Source organism: Astyanax mexicanus, chromosome 11 (genome assembly GCF_023375975.1).
Source record: "Astyanax mexicanus isolate ESR-SI-001 chromosome 11, AstMex3_surface, whole genome shotgun sequence".
NCBI classification, from domain to species: domain Eukaryota; kingdom Metazoa; phylum Chordata; class Actinopteri; order Characiformes; family Acestrorhamphidae; genus Astyanax; species Astyanax mexicanus.
Genome location: NC_064418.1, coordinates 50,473,478 through 50,493,352, shown reverse-complemented (window position 1 = coordinate 50,493,352; position 19,875 = coordinate 50,473,478). Strand labels below are relative to the sequence as shown.

The following is a 19,875-nucleotide window of genomic DNA, read 5'->3' as shown; positions in this document are numbered from 1 at the left end:
ACTGTGTTATACTGTGTTGTACTGTGTTGTACAGTGTTATACTGTGTTGTACTGTGTTGTACAGTGTTATAATGTGTTGTACTGTGTTGTACTGTTTTATACTGTGTTGTACTGTGTTATACTGTGTTGTACTGTGTAATACTGTGTTGTACTGTGTTATACTGTGTTGTACTGTGTTATACTGTGTTGTACTGTGTTAAATTGTGTTATACTGTGTTGTACTGTGTTGTACAGTGTTATAATGTGTTGTACTGTGTTGTACTGTTTTATACTGTGTTGTACTGTGTTGTACTGTGTTGTACTGTGTAATACTGTGTTGTACTGTGTTATACTGTGTTGTACTGTGTTAAATTGTGTTATACTGTGTTGCACTGTTTTATACTGTGTTGTACTGTGTTACACTGGATTGTACTGTGTTGTACTGTGTTATACTGTGTTATACTTTGTTATACTGTGCAATACTGTGTTGTACAGTGTTTTACTGTGTTTTACTGTACTTTACTGTGTTGTACAGTGTTTTACTGTGTTGTACTGTGTTATACTGTGTTATACTGTGCTGTACTGTGTTTTACTGTGTTATACTGTAGTGTATTGTGCTGTAGTATGCTGTACTGTGTTTTACCGAGCTATACTGTGTTGTACTGTGCTATATGGTGTTATACTGTGTTGTACTGTGTTATACTGTGCTAGACTGTGTTGTACAGTGTTTTACTGTGCTATACGGTGTTATACTTTGTCTTACTGTGCTATACGGTGTTATACTGTGCTAAACTGTGTTGTACAGTGTTTTACTGTGTTGTACTGTGCTATACGGTGTTATACTGTGTTGTACTGTGCTATACTCTGTTGTACAATGTTTTACTGTGTTGTACTGTACTGTATTACACTGTGTTGTACTGTCTTGCACTGTGTTGTACTGTGTTATACTGTGTTGTACTGTGTTATACTGTGTTACACTGTGTGAGATGTTTGAGACTGGTCTGCAGGACTCTGCAGAAGCCCCTCGTTTATCACACAGTTTTACGTGTGTTTGTGGAGCAGCGTTCAGAGCTCTGCTTCATTTTATAAAAATGTGAACAGCTCAGAATAAACAAACAGCTGAACTGAGCGCTGGGGGAGGATGAGCAGAGGCTGGGTGATGAACGCAGTGAGGAGAGGCTTCAGATGACCACTTTTGGTCAAACTGGAGTCTTAGAGAACACATCACACACATTCCACCTCCACAGCCACAATAACGCTCTCTCTCTCTGATAAGAACTGTTATAGATTAGCAATTACATACATAGAATATGTTTTTTTATTATTATTATTATTTTAAAATGTTCTGGGTTGTAGATTAAATACTAAACTCATCCAAACTATAAAGAAAAACCTATAAAATCTTTCATATTCCAGACAGCTCTTTCTGTCTCAATAGACTCAAAGTCTTAAAGAGTGTCTCAGTGTCTCATTAGTAAAGCTAAAAACCGGACTTTGGCTTCTTTGGTGAAAATTCTGCATTTTATCCATTTTATCCCAAATCAGAAAACGTTGACACAGTACAGAAACTTAAAAAAAAAGAGAGATTTTAGTGTTTCTCTCATTTACTTCAAGTTGTATTTGATTGCAGACAGTATAATAAAGTAATAATTAATATACAATAGGGCTGGGTGGTTTTCGGTATATTAATCAGAAAATAAGCAGAGCAGGATATGAAGTATGGCCATAGAGTACTAGTCAATCGCTTGGACAAACCTTAAATTAAGTGTTTTTTCATTATATTAAAATGTTCTTCATTGTAGATTAATACTAAAAACAAACCAGAATATGTTTTATATTTTAGATTCTTCAAAGCAGCTCCTCTTGTTTAGATGATCAGTTTTGAACATCTCTGCTGGATTTTCTCAGTCAGTTTTATGAGGTAGAGTCTCCTGGAATTCAGTCTTTCAGTTAACAGCTGTGCTGAACTCATCAAGAGTTAATTACTTGAATTTCTTGTCTCTTAATAAAGTGTTTGAGAGCATCAGTTAAAGTAAAGTAGTGAAGAGGTAGAGTTACAGGTTGTCAGGTCTTAGCCCTGTCTCGTGTCTCTGTGTGTCTTTTCCACGTGACCTGTGCCCCTGTGTTCTGTTCCAGTACTTTTCCACCTGTGTCGATTTGTAGCTCCGCCCCCTAGCCCCAGGTGTTTCCATTTCCCTTGTGTGTTATATAGCCCTCCTCTGCCACCTTGTCCTCCGTCGGTCTTTGCACCTTCCCCTGTTGTTTTGTCTCTCCGTGTTCTTCCGTGTTTCATAGCCCTAGTCTTTGCCCGTGTTTACCTCAGTTTATCTCTTGTGTATGTTTTCTAGTTTCTTGTTTATTTCCGTGTTCCCTAGTTCCTTGTATATACCCCTGCTTTGTGTTTATTAGTTTATTCCCTTGTTTATATTTCCCTGCCCTCTTTGGTTTGTTTAATATTATCGCTCGTTTGTTTTGGTTATTGGTTATTTGTGTTTCTTTGTTTAGTGTTACTTGTTCCTTGTTTCTTTGCTTATTTGTTATTTATTTATTAAATTATTATTTATTTAGTCCTTACCTGCACTTGTGTCCGCTTTCCTCGTCTCCCTGCCTGGGTCATCCGTGACACAGGTATACAGTGAATAGTGAATATTTGAGTAATGTTCGAATCCAGGTTATGAGAAGCAACAACTACTCAACTAAATAAAGAATTAAAAATGACTTGAAGTGAAAATGAAAAAAGGTCAGTCAATAAGAAAAGAAGAATTTCAAGAACTTTCACTGCAAAAAACATCCAAAACGTTATGATGATGAAACTGGCACTCATCAGGAGCGCACCAGGAAAATCAGGAAGAGCAGGAGTTTCCTCTGTTGTACAGGATAAGTTTATTAGAGTTATCAGCCTCAGAAATCTAAATACTTTACAGAGTATTTTAGTTTGTTTAACACTTTTAAGTTACTACATGATTCCTTATGTGTTCCTTCCAAACTTTTGACTGGTGTTGTAGACGTAATCTATACAGTATTTATGAGATAATTGTCGTGTGTGTGTGTGTGTGTGTGATCAGCCCACGCGTCTGCCGCCTCCCACAGGGACCATGTTTGTCTCTGTATAATGTCCATTCTTTGGAAATGCTGAGAAACACACACACAACACACACTGAACTGGGAGTGTGTCACCCTCATGAATCCGGATCCGGAATACTGCAGGAAGAGGGAACGTCTTCACGTCCATATAAGGGCAGAACGGAGTTCCACACACTGATATCCAGAACCTTAAGGGTTGGTTAGTGGGGGGTTCCCCCAAACGAGTGTGTGTGTGTGTGTGTGTGTGTGTGTGTGAGACACAGGGAAATGAAGTCAGGCTGAATGAAAGCAGATGTGTGGGACGCTGGTTGTGATACAGATGGTGTTAATGTGTTTAGAGGGTTTTAACTTTTACAGCCGTCGCCAAACATCAAGTTTTATATATTTATTATACATCTGTATCATATATAGATATATCATAATATCATATGCTAATATAAACTATATATGACTGCACTTGAGTTGAGTAGTTGTTGCTTCTCATAACCTGGATTCGAACATTACTCAAATATTCACTATTCACTGTATACCTGTAACTCTACCTCTTCACTACTTTACTTTAACTGATGCTCTCAAACACTTTATTAAGAGACAAGAAATTCAAGTAATTAACTCTTGATGAGTTCAGCACAGCTGTTAACTGAAAGCCTGAATTCCAGGAGACTCTACCTCATAAAACTGACTGAGAAAATCCAGCAGAGATGTTCAAAACTGATCATCTAAACAAGAGGAGATACTTTATAGAATCTAAAATATAAAACATATTCTGTTTTTTTGTTTTTTTTACATTTTGTTCACTAAATAATTTCATATGTTCTTCTTAATAGTTTAGATAATTTTAGTATTAATATACAATCCAGAACATTTTATAATATTGAAAAAACACTGAATTTAGTGTAAGTATATGTATACTTATTATCCTTACATATTTACGTAGCTAATACTTATTTTTGTATAACATGTGTGTGTGTGAGTGTGTGTGTGTGTGTGTGTGTGTGTGTGTGTACAGTAGACAGGGCTGCAGGAGTATTATTTATGGCTATGGTAAGATCTGAAACATTAAAGCCCCCCCGAGGCCGTGCTCTATATAAACCGTACTCGTACATTTACTACTGAAGAAACATCACCAGCAGATCCACCACAAACACACCAATATAAACAATTATATAATCTATTTAGATTAAGATCATTTTCTGTATTGGCAGTATGTAATAAAGTGCTTTGGCTACTGGTTAACAGTTATAAAACACTATTTTGTTTAGTAGTCCAGCAGTAGTGCTGCATGTTATATAGACTTAATTACAGGTAAACACTGGTCACTGACTTTATTAATGTTTATTTGTTTATTAGGGTTTAATATTCTAATGTTATATAGAGTTAATTACAGGTAGACACTCTCACTGACCACTGAATTTATGATTATGTGTTTAATTGGGTTTAGTATTGTAATGTTATATAGAGTTAATTACAGGTAGACACTCTCACTGATCACTGACTTTATTAATGTTTATTAATTTTTATTTGGGTTAAGTATTTTAATGTTATATAGAGTCAATTATTGGTAGATACTCTTACTGATCACTGATTTTATTCTTGATGTTTATTTAGGTTAAGTATTTTAATGTTATATAGAGTTAATTACAGGTAGATTCTCTCACTGATCACTGACTTTATGATTATGTGTCTAATTGGGTTTAGTATTCTAATGTTATATAGAGTTAATTACAGGTAGATACTCTTACTGATCACTGTTTTTATTCTTGATGTTTATTTGGGTTTAGTATTCTAATGTTATATAGAGTTAATTACAGGTAGACACTCTCACTGATCACTGATTTTATATGTTTATTTGGGTTTAGTATTGTAATGTTATATAGAGTTAATTACAGGTAGATTCTCTCACTGATCACTGACTTTATGATTATGTGTCTAATTGGGTTTAGTATTCTAATGTTATATAGAATTGTAATTGGTATGATTGTACTGTAATTGGTGGGTACAGGCCTTTGATTATCTGTTGTACATTAGTATTGTTTCTTCAGGGTAAAACTAATGAAGCAAATATTAAACACTGAAATCGTTTTGGTTTATTGACTCTATTTGGGATAAATCTTGTGTATGTTTATTGATTTATGCTGTAGTATCGCTTTAACGCAGTTGGTTGGGTTGTATCAGGTGTGTGAGGCTGGTGGGGGGTGGTGTGTGAGGTACTGGGAGAGTTTGGTGTTTGCTCAGCTTTGTCTGGTTGTTGTTTTAATGCTGTGAAAATGCCGCTGTTGTTGGACGGTGGAGCGAAGGGGGCGGGGCTTCCCGGCTGGAACCGGGGCGTGGAGGGTGAGGGTCAGCGGGCCGCAGTGACCGAGGACTCCGGGCACTTCCTGTGTGGACGGACGCCACAGTGGAGGAATGCTGGTATGAGTTAAGGTGGTCAGAGAAGACTGACCTGACCTTAACGCTTCATAAACACCAACATCTCAGTCCTGCAGTTCATAAAGAGAAAAAACAGGGTCTGTTAAAAACATGAAAAACACGAACCTCGACATACATCTGCCTCGACCCAACCAACGCTTTTAATAATATCGAGTAAAAGAAAAAATACAGCAGCTCAAAACATCTACATTCAAGTTTATATTTTATTTTAGGCTGTAAATACTGTGTTTTAATGTGTTTTACTACATATTCGCTCATGCACTAAAGAGCAGCAGAGCTTCCGTGAAGTTTCGGTTTCATTTTGCGTTCTCCAGCATCACAGGAGCCATCAAGCAGTTCCAGTATCCGCAGCTGCGTTTATCACATAGAATGTGTTCAAGCTCACTATTTTTATATATATATATATATATATATATATATATATGTCCTTTTCTATTGGCAGTATTTCTCCACAGGGACTAGACAAGACTAGACTGTGAAAAGTATTCATACATTCATTACTCAGGTATAAAAGTATAAAATTAAAAGTAATTTAAGGGGAAGAAAAAGACATTAAGAACAAAAGCTTAGACCACGCCCACAGAGTCCTATAGTATAATAGTCCTATTATACTTCTCTACATTCAGTCACAATCAGATTCACTCTATCTGGATGGAGAGATTTATCTGGATTTATCTGGGGTTTTATTGAACGATGAGAAGCCAGAATAAAAACCAGCTAAAATGTAATATGAACAACAAGACTATATTTAAAATGTATTCCAGCAGGACAATGCTCATCCACACACTGCTGTTGCCGTCCACATGCTACACCAGGTTCAGCTGCTGCATCTCCAAATCTATCAAAAGCGAGATAAACTCTTTAATATCCTTAATTTCAGAAAAAAAACAATGGATGAGCAGGTATCCCAATACTTTTATTTATATACACTGCATAAGTCATAAGTTTTAAAACACCCCTATTGTATATAGTAGTCGAGTAGCTGCAGTGCTTCAAGATCTATCTGCTTTATTATTATTTTATCTTTATCTTATCAATTATTGTATTACTGCAGTTCTTCTCCTCCTGTCAGATTAACTCCAATTCTAATTCTAATTCTAATTCTTCTCTTCTCTGCTGAAACTCTCAGTTCTTAATCATGTTAATCTAAAGAGCTAAAGGCTAAAGCTGCTGTTTCCATGTGGGTCAGCCAGACGTCTTCCTGTAGCAGTTTTTTTTCTCCAGTTTCAAAGAGTCTTTTATTTATTTGAAGGTGTAGAAACAGTACTCACCTCTCTCTGACTTCATCTGTATCTGTAATTTCTCTAAAGAAAAAAGACTAAAGAAAAGATTATTTTTATAGGTTTAGTTATTATTTAATAGTTATTATGATGAAAGTGTGAATGTGCTTTGTGTTGTTTAAATGATTAGTAAAGCTAAGTTTTTCTACAAATCTTTCTATCATTTCATTTCACTGGATTTTTTTTACCGTACTATTTCAGGTTATTTGCTGGACCTGGAAAGAGCGTACATGTCTGTCTTCTTCTCTGATCTGTGAGTTTTGTCTAAGTTGAGGTTGTGAATAATTTTCGGAATATTAAAGAAGGATTTTGACACCCTCTCTTCTCGCTTTCGGCGACGACACACCCAGAAACCTGACAAGCCGACAAATCAGCAGACATGTCACTGTCGTTTAGAAAGGCGGGTGAGCGGCTGGGTTTGGTGATTTGTCTCCGGGGGGAGGTCTGAGTGGTGAGCTAAGAGCCGTGGCTGAGCGTCTCTCGCGGTGAGATGATGGTTAGACAGGTGCCGCTAAGCTGGAAAGCTGGAGAATGAAGGGTGAGATATAACGACGGCTCATTCTAACTCATCTCAGAGCCCACCACCATCACCACCATCACCACCACCTCCTCCACCTCCTCCTCCTCTTTCTCTCCTTTTCTCCACCCTCCACCCAAAAAGGTGCCAAGGTTTACACCTCATTTCATCTCGTCTCGTCTCCTCATTGCTAAAGAGAGAGAGAGAAAGTGAGATAGATAGAGAGAGAGATAGATAGATATACAGACATCTCTGGCGCTTCTCGGCGCGAACCTCCCGCCGCTCGCCCACTTTTGCTCTCGTCACGTTATTTTCACGGGAAGGTGTCAAGGTTTCCCGCCAACGCTCGCTCAGGCTCCGCCATTAGCCGGGGGTGTGATCGGGGCGAGATCCAGTCGGAGGTGGTAATTAATGTTCCAGTGCAGTTATTTATATCGTAATGTGCCGAGTGAATTTCTCCATCATTCATTTTGCACGCCTCGACTGGCGCGAGCGAATGGATTCCGGCTCCGACCGAGAGCGTGCTTTTGTTAATTACACAAAGGAACGCATTAAACACAACAGGAGGCGTCTGCTCCGGAGAAACGGCAAAAAAATAGAGCTTCTGTAGAGTCGAATCGCATTAACTTTAATATCCTTACTGCACTTGAAAAATGCATCAGGGTCAAATACAATTTTTAAAGTTACCTTTGATTTGGGGGAGGTGTTTGTTTGTACTGTACTGGACTGTTACCATGTCCACGGTGCCACCTGAGGGCCTGAAGATCACCAGCATCCACAAGGCAAGTTTATATAGTATATAGATTTCTGTATGTCCTTAAGTGTTCAGTTTTTCATGACTTTCATGTATTTTATTGAGTTTTCAAATGTGTAACACTGTTTAATTTAAGCTAAACACACACACACACAAACAAAAACAAACAAACAAACAAATATAAATTAAAAATAAATTTCTTATATAAATGATACACATTCAAAATACTCCAATACTCTGTCTGTAGTATATATTATATTATATGGCTCTAAAACAATATCACGATGTTTCAGGGTAGTTTTGCGATAACGATATTCAAATATTTGGAAAAAATTATACGATTTGGCACTCCCCAAGAGAGCACCACCTACTGTACCCACACAGAGAAAAACAGCATAGCCAACTGTCCTCTTTCTCTCTCTCTCTCTCTCTCTCTCTCTCTCTCTCTCAGACTCCGGCTGCTGATGGAGAAACAGAATGATCTACTGTACTCTCTCTCTCTCTCTCTCTCTCTCTCTCTCTCTCTCTCTCTCTTTCTCTCTCTCTCTCTCTTTCTCTCTCTCAGACTCCGGCTGCTGATGGAGAAGCAGCATTACCTGCTGTACTGGCAGCTCATAGACTGCACAGACTACATGTACTTTACTTACAGACCACTAATCAAGGGCAGCAATCAAGCTAGAAACGTGTCTCGTTTTTAAAATAGTAAAATTTCCCCTCTTCCACAAACACAGAAACTGAATAATAAAAGTTCTTTTCTCTCACTGTTGGATTGAATCCTGTGGGTTTGAATTATGAAAGACTCCAGCGGGACGGAAGAACCTCCAGCTCAACACCAAACACAAAACAATTCTTATAAAAGTTGTGGCAGAGGAAACACACTGCTCAGGAATGTGGATGAGAACAATAACCGTTTAGCTAGAACTCTCACAGCATGAGAAAACATCACACAGGAAGAACTTCACTGTAGCGCTTATTCACATTCACAACACTTTACAACTCAACACAAACCAGCTGGGCCTTATTACACTGAGTGGACACTTTATCAGAAACCCCTGACTACGCATAAGATATTGTAGGTCTTTCTAATAAAGTGGCTAGTAAGAAAAATGCATGGTAATATGGTTTTAAATAGAGATTTATTGAGGAGACCAGCCACTGATTACAATATAAATGGGATTTCTCAGAACGCTCAACATGGCAACTTATGGTTTACAGATAAAGTCCCGCCCTTCAACAAAAAGAGCCAATCAGGAGGGTCAGTGTGCTAGAGGGGGAAGCTCACCTCTACTGTATGTGGAGATCTGCGCAGGCGCAGCAGCTGCAACAAGCTGAAAATCATGTTTTTTGTGCATTTTTGATTATTGATTAGGAAACCATGTGGTGCACCAATGCTTCAACATTACCACATAGATTTGTTTTAGTTTCCTGAGAACCAGATTTAAAATGGTTAACAGCCAGTAGTATATTGTATATTACTTATTTGTTCCTTATTTGTTATTAAGGTGCTGAACAGGTAAGAAGGAGCGCACTCATACATTTCCATCAACTGTATATTTTATTTATTATATTAGGTTTAGTGTATTGTTAGTTTTTTGTATTGTTTGCTTAGATTAAATGTTATTCTTTTTGTTTAGTTAGTTTTTTTGAGGAACTCTCTATGTGTATTTGTACATTTTGATTGTGGATCTTTTGTCACTGTATATATTGAGTTGTGGCTTCAGTAAATAGTTAAAATGGCGATTTATCTTGTCTGTGGGTTTCTTCCTCACTCACTTAACCCATCTGCAATATTATACGCCTCTCTTATCTCTTGACAAACCAAAATGGGCTGTACCAATATGTTTTAGGAATGTTAATTTGATCTCCAGTTTCCAGTATTTTGGTCACTCCCGATTCACATAGACACAAGGTTAATATAGATTATAACTACAGTGTTAATAAACACACAGAATGAGTAGCATAATACAGATGCAGCTCTTATTCTTTTAAAGGTGTTAATGGATACCTAAACTAAATTCTTAATCTAGTTAACCCAGGTTTAAATATGTGGTCTCTCAACATATTCTCCCAAATAGCTAAAAACAACATAACAAACATGTTTTATATCCTGCTGAGCTCTTAAATTTCCATATTCAGCTACTTTACGATCAGTATTTATAAATGTATTAATAAAGTGCTAAAGAACACTGTAAAATGAAATGTTCTGCTCTATTATAATTGTATTATAATTCTCTGTATAAGACTCTGCAGCAGAAACATTAGATGTGAATCTCAGATGCAGCAGATCCAGAACTTAAAGCACATCAGGATTAAAGCTGCAGGTTCAACCTTTGGTTTAACCCTGAACGACCCCAATAATCCACACAGTTAATGAGGAAAACATCAAACACAGCCAGCGCAGGACAAACGACTGCAGTTAGAAAGTGTATGAGTTTATTAACCACATGTAGGAATATCTTCAGACAAGAGGAAATAATTTATATTACATATTTTATATACCACTATAACATAATAATATCATTTATAAAGGACTTTAAAGCTTTAATGAAAAAGTTTGAGTTTAAAATGTCTTAAAAGCCATTAATAAGTAGTTAAAACACATAAACAGAATGAGCAAATCATCCAGACTATGAAGGAACACATAAAGAATAATGTAGTAACTGGTAGTGCTGGTAACTCTGATAACCATATCCTGTACAACAGAGGAAACTCTCGCTCCTTCATCCTTTCCTGAACAATCCTGATGAGTGCCAGTTCCATCATCATAACGTTTTTAATGGTCTTTGTGGTGACTGCACTTGAGGATACTTTCAAAAGTCTTCAAATTCTTTTTTTAAGATTGACTGACCATCATTTCTTCTTAAAGTAATTTTTCTGTTCTTTATTTAGTTGAGTAGTTGTTGCTTCTCATAACCTGGATTAGAACATTACTCAAATATTCACTATTCACTGTATACCTGTAACTCTACCTCTTCACTACTTTACTTTAACTGATGCTCTCAAACACTTTATTAAGAGACAAGAAATTCAAGTAATTAACTCTAAGAGGAAAAGAAAAGCTATTAAAATGTTATTAAATAATTTTGTATATAGTATATAGTATATATAGTGTAAGCGTTTGGCATTGGGTACAGTTAAAGTTCAGCAGATTGAACAGAAGTTTGACCCGTTTGTCTGTTTTTTATTAATAATATGAGTTAGTGGTGAAATAAAACAGGAGGGCTGTGATCCATATGGTGTCGATCAGCCGCAGCAGCCGGTAATAAACCCAGAGCTGCTTTCTTCTCTCAGAGTTTCTGAGGTATTAGATGTCAGACTGAGTTCAGCAGAGTGTGCCCCTCTGCCCCCTTCTCTCTGCCCCTTTCCTATACCCGCTGCCTTCTTCCCTCTACCTGATTCCCTTTTCCCCTTTGTCCAATATCCTATGTGTCTGCCCGTCGCCCATTCTCTGCCCACTGTGCCATGCATCTGCCCTCTGTCCCCTTCCTTCTGCCCCTTCCCTTCGCCTGTTAGACTGAGGTGTGATGGAGGAGGAGGACGTAAGTGCAAAGATAATCTTTTATTAAATAAACAAAACAAACACAGAAAAGAAAACAGATTACATAAACTAAGACTAAGACTGGGGTAAAGACTGGGATACAAACACTAAGATACAAGGCTAGGATACTAAGGCTAAACACTATAAACAGGATACACGGTAGAAATACTGACTAGGATACACAGACTAGAAAACACAAAAGACTCGACACAGCACGTACAAACAGAGGGGCTTATATACAGGAGGAACACCTGGGCAGGGCTGATGAGGGGGCAGGGCTACAGATAAGACACAGGTGAGAACACTGATGGTTAGGGCAGGGCTAAGACGGTGACAGATACACAACAGAAACACGTGGCTGTGAACACATGACAGGAAAACAGAGGGGAGGAGCACTAGGGAACAAACGAGGGAGAAACAGAAGACAGACAAAGGCTAGGGTGTAACATCGCCCTCTGCCCGCTTCCCTCTGCCCCCTTTCCTTCGGCCTTCCTTCCCTCTGCCCACTACCCTATACCCCTTCCCTCTGCCCCATGCCATCTGCCTGCTGCCCCCTTCCCTCTGCCCACTAGTCTCTGCCCTCTGCCCCCTTCCCTCTGCCCACTACCCTCTACCCCCTTCTCTCTACCCCCTTCTCTCTGCCCCTTCCCTCTGCCCACTACCCTCTACCCCCTTCTCTCTACCCCCTTCTCTCTGCCCCCTTCTCTCTGCCCCCTTCCCTCTGCCCACTACCCTCTACCCCCTTCTCTCTACCCCCTTCCCTCTGCCCCCTTCCCTCTGCCCACTACCCTCTACCCCCTTCTCTCTGCCCCTTCCCTCTGCCCCCTTCTCTCTGCCCCCTTCTCTCTGCCCCTTCCCTCTGCCCACTACCCTCTACCCCCTTCTCTCTACCCCCTTCTCTCTGCCCCCTTCCCTCTGCCCCCTTCCCTCTGCCCACTACCCTCTACCCCCTTCTCTCTACCCCCTTCTCTCTGACCCCTTCTCTCTGCCCCCTTCCCTCTGCCCACTACCCTCTACCCCCTTCTCTCTACCCCCTTCCCTCTGCCCCCTTCCCTCTGCCCACTACCCTCTACCCCCTTCTCTCTGCCCCTTCCCTCTGCCCCCTTCTCTCTGCCCCCTTCCCTCTGCCCACTACCCTCTGCCCCCTTCCCTCTGCCCTCTGTCCTATGTGTCTGCCCGCTGTCCACACTACAGAGCCCTCTGCCCCCTACCCTCTGCCTGCTACCCTATGCCCTCTGCCCCTCTCCTCTGCCCACTGCCCGCTGCCTGGTGTGGAGAGGGTTAAACCCAGTGTAAGAAGTGCAGTATTCCAGCTTCCTCTCCGTCTCTTGTCTTACGATTGTTCTCTTTTCCTCTGAGTCCTGAAGCTCTTATCGTTCGGCCTCCACACCGACGCTCCTATTGTAGTGCGATGGTGTTTACAGTATTCTCTCAGACAATACCCTGCAGCTCAGCTCAGCTCGAGAGGCTGGAGTTTAGTGACGGAGGTGGAACTCATGATTAATATGAGGAGGTCACTGAGAGGACGTGCCCTGATTTGAACTACAGTATAACAACAAAAGTGGAGTGAATACACCAATCTATTATCTGTAAAAATGTTTGCTACAAACTGCAAACAGCCCTTCTTACGTCTTACGTTCTTTCAACAAGGGTTTTCTTATTCCAGTCTTCCATAAAAAAAAAAAACAGATTTGTGGAGCAGGACTTATAGTTGTGGACAGATTCTCCTGATGCACCTGAGCTGTGGATCTCTGCAGCTCCTCCAGAGTGATCATGGGTCTCTCAGCTGCTTCTCTGATCAGTGCTCTCCTTGCTGAATCTGTCAGTTTCACTTTAGGGAATATAAATACCTAAAAGATCAGTGTATACCGCTGAACAAGTGTGTGTTTCTGCATCTGCTGCTCTCTGGTCTGTTCTGAAACACACACACACACACACACACACACCTGAGTGTGAGTCAGTCTGTAAGTCAGTGTGTCTGATCTCAGGTGCTGCTAAACGTTCGCTGTAATACACACTGACTCACCGGCACCAGAATAGAGCCGGACGGTGAGGATAATAACAGCTCAGCTCAGCCTCAGGGTAACCCTGACACACATACACACACACACACACACACACTCTCTCTGAGCTGCGGTGTTGGTATGCGCTGGTGGTTCAGGTGCAGCTGTAATGAAAGACTCCGGATGATGATTCTGATGGTTTACTGAGTTTGAGGATGATGTCAGAACTCTGACACAGCAGCGCTAATAAAAGAGAAAGAGATAAAAAAAACAAACCCAACATTTAAACATCACCCCCTCCACCTCTCCACCTCTCCACCTCTCCACTTCTCCACCTCTCCACCTCTCCACCTCTCCACTTCTCCATTTTTCAATGTCCCCATTTCTCCATTTCTCAACATTTTTCATTTCTCGACCTTTTATCTTCTCCACCACTCCTTTTTTACATTTCTCCATTTCAATAGAGCAGTGATCACTGTTTGTAGTTATTGGCCACTGCATTGGGGAACACTCCATCAGACCTGCCTGATGTTCTGGAGATGTTCTGATCCAGTCATCGCCTAAACATCAGACTCAAGCACTGACTGTTCAGCACCCTGCTACAGGAGCCACTGTAGATGAAGACAATCAGTGATTTTCATTTCCTCTGTCCGTGATCCTAATGTACTATAATGTTTTTCTTATATGGCTAATTAATATACAGTTAATTTCCGTGTATTTTCATTATTTTAAAATGTTCTTCATTGTAGATTAACATTAACGTCGTCCGAACTATGAAGAAAACACAGAATTACTTAGTAAACTGTAAAAAAAAATGTTAAACCAGAATATGTTTTATATTTTCCATTCTTCAAAGTAGCTCCTCTTGTTTATATGATCAGTTTTGAACGTCTCTGCTGTTTTTTTTTTCAGTCAGTTTTATGAGGTAGAGTCACCTGGAATTCAGGCTTTCAGTTAACAGCTGTGCTGAACTCATCAAGAGTTAATTACTTGAATTTCTTGTCTCTTAATAAAGTGTTTGAGAGCATCAGTTAAAGTAAAGTAGTGAAGAGGTAGAGTTACAGGTATACAGTGAATAGTGAATATTTGAGTAATGTTCGAATCCAGATTATGAGAAGCAAGAACTACAAGAATGTTTTGATGATGAAACTGGCACTCATCAGGACCGCCCCAGGAAAGGATAGAAGAGCGAGAGTTTCCTCTGTTGTACAGGAGAAGTTAATCAGAGTTACCAGCCTCAGAAACCTCAAGTTAGCTAACAGCTCTGCAGATAAGAGCATCTAAAAGCTTTTTCACAGTGTTTTTCGGTTTGTTTAACACTTTTAAGTTACTACATATTAATAAATAAAATAAAACAACTTTTAAAAGTTAAAAGTTAATAAGTAAAGCTGCTGTTTTAGAGATATATGTGGTTGATGTGTGACGGGAAGCGGTTGGTTGGTGAGTTGTTTGTTGTATACATTTCTCAGACGTCTCACAGTGAGATCAGCCAGACTCTCAGATTAGTCAGAGAGGCTATTTTAGTTATTTTATTTTAGTTTTTTTTAAGAAACAGAATTAAACACAGCAGTGAGAGAGTTTGTGCAGAGTTGTGGGGGGGGGGGGACAGGAAGTGGGATGTGGAGCCTAAACACGACCCCTTTCCTATTCGGGGCGTTATAGAAACATCTACGAACCCGAATACCCTCTGGAAACTCATATTTCACTGGCATTCACTGCAGTGTGTGTGTGTGTGTACGTCTGAGACTGGCGTTGTTTGGGTGTGTGTTACTATAGGGTGTAAAGGGTTAAATGGGTGTGTTTACAGCCTCAGATAAGAACAGAAAGGCAGGAATAAGTATTTAAAAAACATCGTATTTTTAAATGATTTATTGCTGAGACTGAAAACTGTGTCTGCTAAACTCAGAGTGCTTTATTTCAGCAACCTACAGTTTAGACAAGCCATCAACCGTGCAGCATTTAGCTTGATTTAGAGTGTGCCAATGTGTCTTTGCTATCATAACGACGGGAAAAGTACACATTTTTATACATTATATACACATATCTAATGTACATACATATATTCCTCAGCATGTACTCTCCATCTATATATCACCACTCCCACCAAGTCATTAGTATCAGGACCTGTGCCTTGGTTTGTAGCTCCGCCCTCTCGTTACTGTCCCCTTGTGGTCCCTGTCTGTCTCAGTGTATATATGCTCCCTTTGTCTCCTGGTGCTTCTTGTTTGATAGTTCATTCACAGTTAATCCAGTTCTCTCTGATTGTCTGTCCTGTTTAGTATTTATAATGTATCGTTGTTTTATATTTTTGCAATTATTATTTGTGTTTTACATCCACTCGTTTAGCCAACCTTTGACCTAACCTGACTTTAATAGTGTCAAAAGTAAAACCGTATAAAAAGGAAAAATGCTCAAAGTTTTAGTATGACACTGTCATATTTTAGTATATTCATGCTACAACCTACAGTCAATCATTCAGTATTTATCCATTGTGAATTATTCAAGATTTATAATTAATTTAATTAGTGTCTAAAATCAAATATTTTTTGTTATATTTGAATTGTATAGTACATACAAAAAGTTACTCAGTATCTCAATATCGTCTATAGATATTTCCATATATACTATATATCCCATATAATCTGTATCTACTATCAGTTATACTGTATTGATTATTAATACTTACATGAAATCTTCAATATATACATTGAATAATTTACTATCTACTAAGAATGATTCTTACTGTGGATCATTTAGTTATTTATTAATTAATAGGGTTAACATAATTTATATTTTCTTTTGTATTTGGTTGAACAGTTGTGTTAAGTTTTTGACTTTTACTGTCTTTTTCATCATATTATAAGAATAATAACCTTTATCTTTATTAAGTAATAAAGTTAGCGTTAGCTTTAGCCCGCAGTGTATTCGTGCTGCAGTAAAACAGTGTTGTGTTACTGAGAAAAACTCACATTAACTCTAAGATCAACACGACTCAGAATAAAGAGAAGAGACGGATGAGGCAGGGGGTCCTGAGAGAGCGGACCCAGTTTTAGCCGCAGGGCTGCAGGGCGGTGGGAATACCAGTAAAGGGACATTCAGTGATGGTGGGAATCAAGCCAACAGTGTGTGACGATGTTTTTTAAAGGGGATGTAGAGAGAGTGTGTTTATGGATCGTGTACACCACATTTACTACCAGTTAAAATATGTAAGATTTTATATAGGATACAGTTTTTTAAAAATGCGATTTAATAAATATGAGCTTGTTTTCTTTGCTATTTTTGAATGAATGCATTTTAGTGACAGTACTAGTGACTGCACTACAAAATTAATTGTAAATGGATAACAAAGCTCTCACACTGAATTGTATAATCTAAGTCATGAATAATTCACACTGGATACGGTGAATACTTCACTGTAGGTAGCAGTATAAATATTCTGAACTATGACAGTGTCATATAAAACTTTGACCATTTTTTTCTATTTCAAGTTTTTACTTTTGACATTGTTAAAGTAGATCAAAGGTATGGTGAGAAGGTGGATGTAAAACGAAAATAATAGTTTTAAAAAACAAATCAATCATTTATTGAACACAAAACAAGACAGACACTCTAATAGATCTGGATTAACCATAAATGAACTGTCAAGCAAAAAGTACCAGGAACAAATGGAGTTTATATACACTGAGACAGACAGGGAACACCTGGGGACAGTAACGAGAGGGCGGGGCTACAAACGATGCACAGGGGGGAATGCTAATGACACACACACACATATATATGGCAAAAATCATGAGACACAATACTAGTTCCTGTACCATGACATTTAGCATGATCTCTATTTCTGATACTATACAAAAAACTGTTAGATTCACATTATATCAAATGGAGAATGGACATACAAGGTTTTTGCATAACAGTAATGCTATACTGTTGTCAAGCAAAAAGCTTAAAAATATATTTTTACGTAACAAAAAACTAAATAATGTTTGGTTAATTTGAGTTTTTGTCAAGTGCAGACGCAAAGATATTTTAAAATGCTATGATAAAACTGGCACTCATCAGGACTAAAAAGTCATCAGAGTGACCAGCCTTTAGAAACAGTATTTAGACATTAATCCTCACTTTTATGGGATACTGTATATATGTACATTACCCATCTTTCATATTTTACACAGCAGTATTTCATTATTATTATACTGTAAACTCCGCTGATCTGGGAGGGTTATATATTGTTATATATGGTCAGAATGTGTATAAATATTGAGTTAAAGCTCAGTTTAACTGTAGAGAACATTTAGAGATTGTGTTCGAGAAGATAAAGCCTGTAATTAAACAGGAGTCTGAAATTAACCCGTGGGAAAGAGTTTATGAGTTTATAGACGCTGTGCAGAGAGAGAACCTCAGATTTAACCCCGCGGTTTCCATACAGCACTTTACCAACACTGCAGCATTGTTCTGCAGAACAATTAGCACTGATAATAACACACATACACAAACACACACACACACACACACACACACATACTTATATATAACTTATATATCTATTACTGTCGTACAGCTCTGGAAAAAAATAAGAGAGGGAGATGGATGATCACAATCCATCAATCCAAACTGAACTGCTTGAATTTTTGCACCAGGAGTAAAGCAGCATAAAGTTATCCAAAAGCAGTGTGTAAGACTGGTGGAGGGGGACATGATGCCGAGATGCATGAAAAAAAAAAATGTGATTAAAAACCAGGGTTGTTCCACCAAATATTGATTGTTTCTGAACTCTTAAAACTTTATGAATATGAACTTGTTTTCTTTGCATTATTTGAGGTCTGAAAGTAAATGCTGTAAATGACTTTAATATTTTTATTTGTAATTTGGGAGAAATGTTGTCTGTAGTTTATAGAATAAAACAACAATGTTCATGTTACTCAAACATAAACCTGAAAATAGCAAAATCAGAGAAACTGATTCAGAAACTGAAGTTATATTATTATATTTTATATTATTAATTTAGTTAATAAACAGAAATGTTACAGTTTTTTTTTTTACATATTTAAACAGATGAAATCATAAGAAATATAGAATATCCATACAGCTGGTATAAAACAAACACATCATTTCAGAAAAAGAACATCATTCTCAAAGTCAAACAACATGGTGGTGTTGGTGTAAGCAGCCTATGAAAGTTACTCCAAAAGGGCATGGAGGACTCATCTAAGAGGTCCCAAAATAACTAATGGATGATTGAAACATGTTTTTTTGGAACATTGCTGTGAGTGTATGAAACCCAGTAAGAGTGAAGTAGAGAATATTAGAGAAGAGCAGATAAGCCCCGCCCCCCTGACCCCTTCTGTTCCACCTACTCATGGTCAGTGTTGATGAATTACCTGGTTCCAGGTCTCTGTCGAGATTCACCTCCTGCCTTTAGGAGCTTCTGCTGCTGCTCTTCTGCTTACTCATCTATCTCCGGCCCGGCCCGCATTAATAAACCCAACAAACAAACACATTCCTGCTGTCGGTACCTGCCAGCCCTGGCCGTCCCCCGTCTGATGGGGGAGATTAATGCCCCCTGGCTTTAGATTACTCTTGCGTTAGCGCGGCTGACAGCGGGAAAGCGCTGCGTGGATGCGCTCGCATTGTTTTGTTGCGTCCCCACGGTGCGCTTGTTTAAAGAATAGGACAGGATAACAGAGCGCTGCTGTCAGCGCCGCTGCTTTTACCACTTTTTTCTGCGGGAGGTCAAACCTGCAGACCTATTTATTCACACTCGGCGGTGCAGGAGGTCAGCCCGGAGCAGAAACTGCAAAACTCTGCTTTTCTGAACCCGTGCAGCACTGCCCACACTGCACCTGCACACCCAGCCAGTACAGAAACAGAAATTACACACACCTCAAATTACTGTACACATCATCACTGACCAATAAAAAAACAAGCATATAGGTGGATTGCTATTTTAACGGTGCAGCTACCTGGACGTGTTCAACAAACTCTTCTCAGTAGAGGAAACTGAGCTGCTGGTTGACGCTTCATTGTAGATTAACATTAAAGTCATTAACATTAACATTAGATTAACATTAAAGTCGTCCAAACTATGAAGAAAACACAGAATTACTTAGTAAACTGTAAAAAAAAAAGTGTTAAACCAGAATATGTTTTATATTTTCCATTCTTCAAAGTATCTCCTCTTGTTTAGATGATGAGTTTTGAACATCTCTGCTGGATTTTCTCAGTCAGTTTTATGAGGTAGAGTCTCCTGGAATTCAGGCTTTCAGTTAACAGCTGTGCTGAACTCATCA

At 38.8% G+C, this 19,875-nt stretch overlaps 1 long non-coding RNA gene across 1 annotated transcript in view; it reads left to right on the top strand.

Moving 5' to 3' along the window:
• The first annotated feature begins 1,837 nt into the window (after positions 1 to 1,837).
• LOC125804940 (uncharacterized) overlaps positions 1,838 to 19,875 on the top strand; it is a 149,751-nt gene continuing 131,713 nt past the window's right edge. Inside the window, exon 1 of the long non-coding RNA XR_007441159.1 lies at positions 1,838 to 1,900. This is a non-coding gene — a long non-coding RNA (uncharacterized LOC125804940). The remainder of the gene's footprint in view (positions 1,901 to 19,875) is intronic.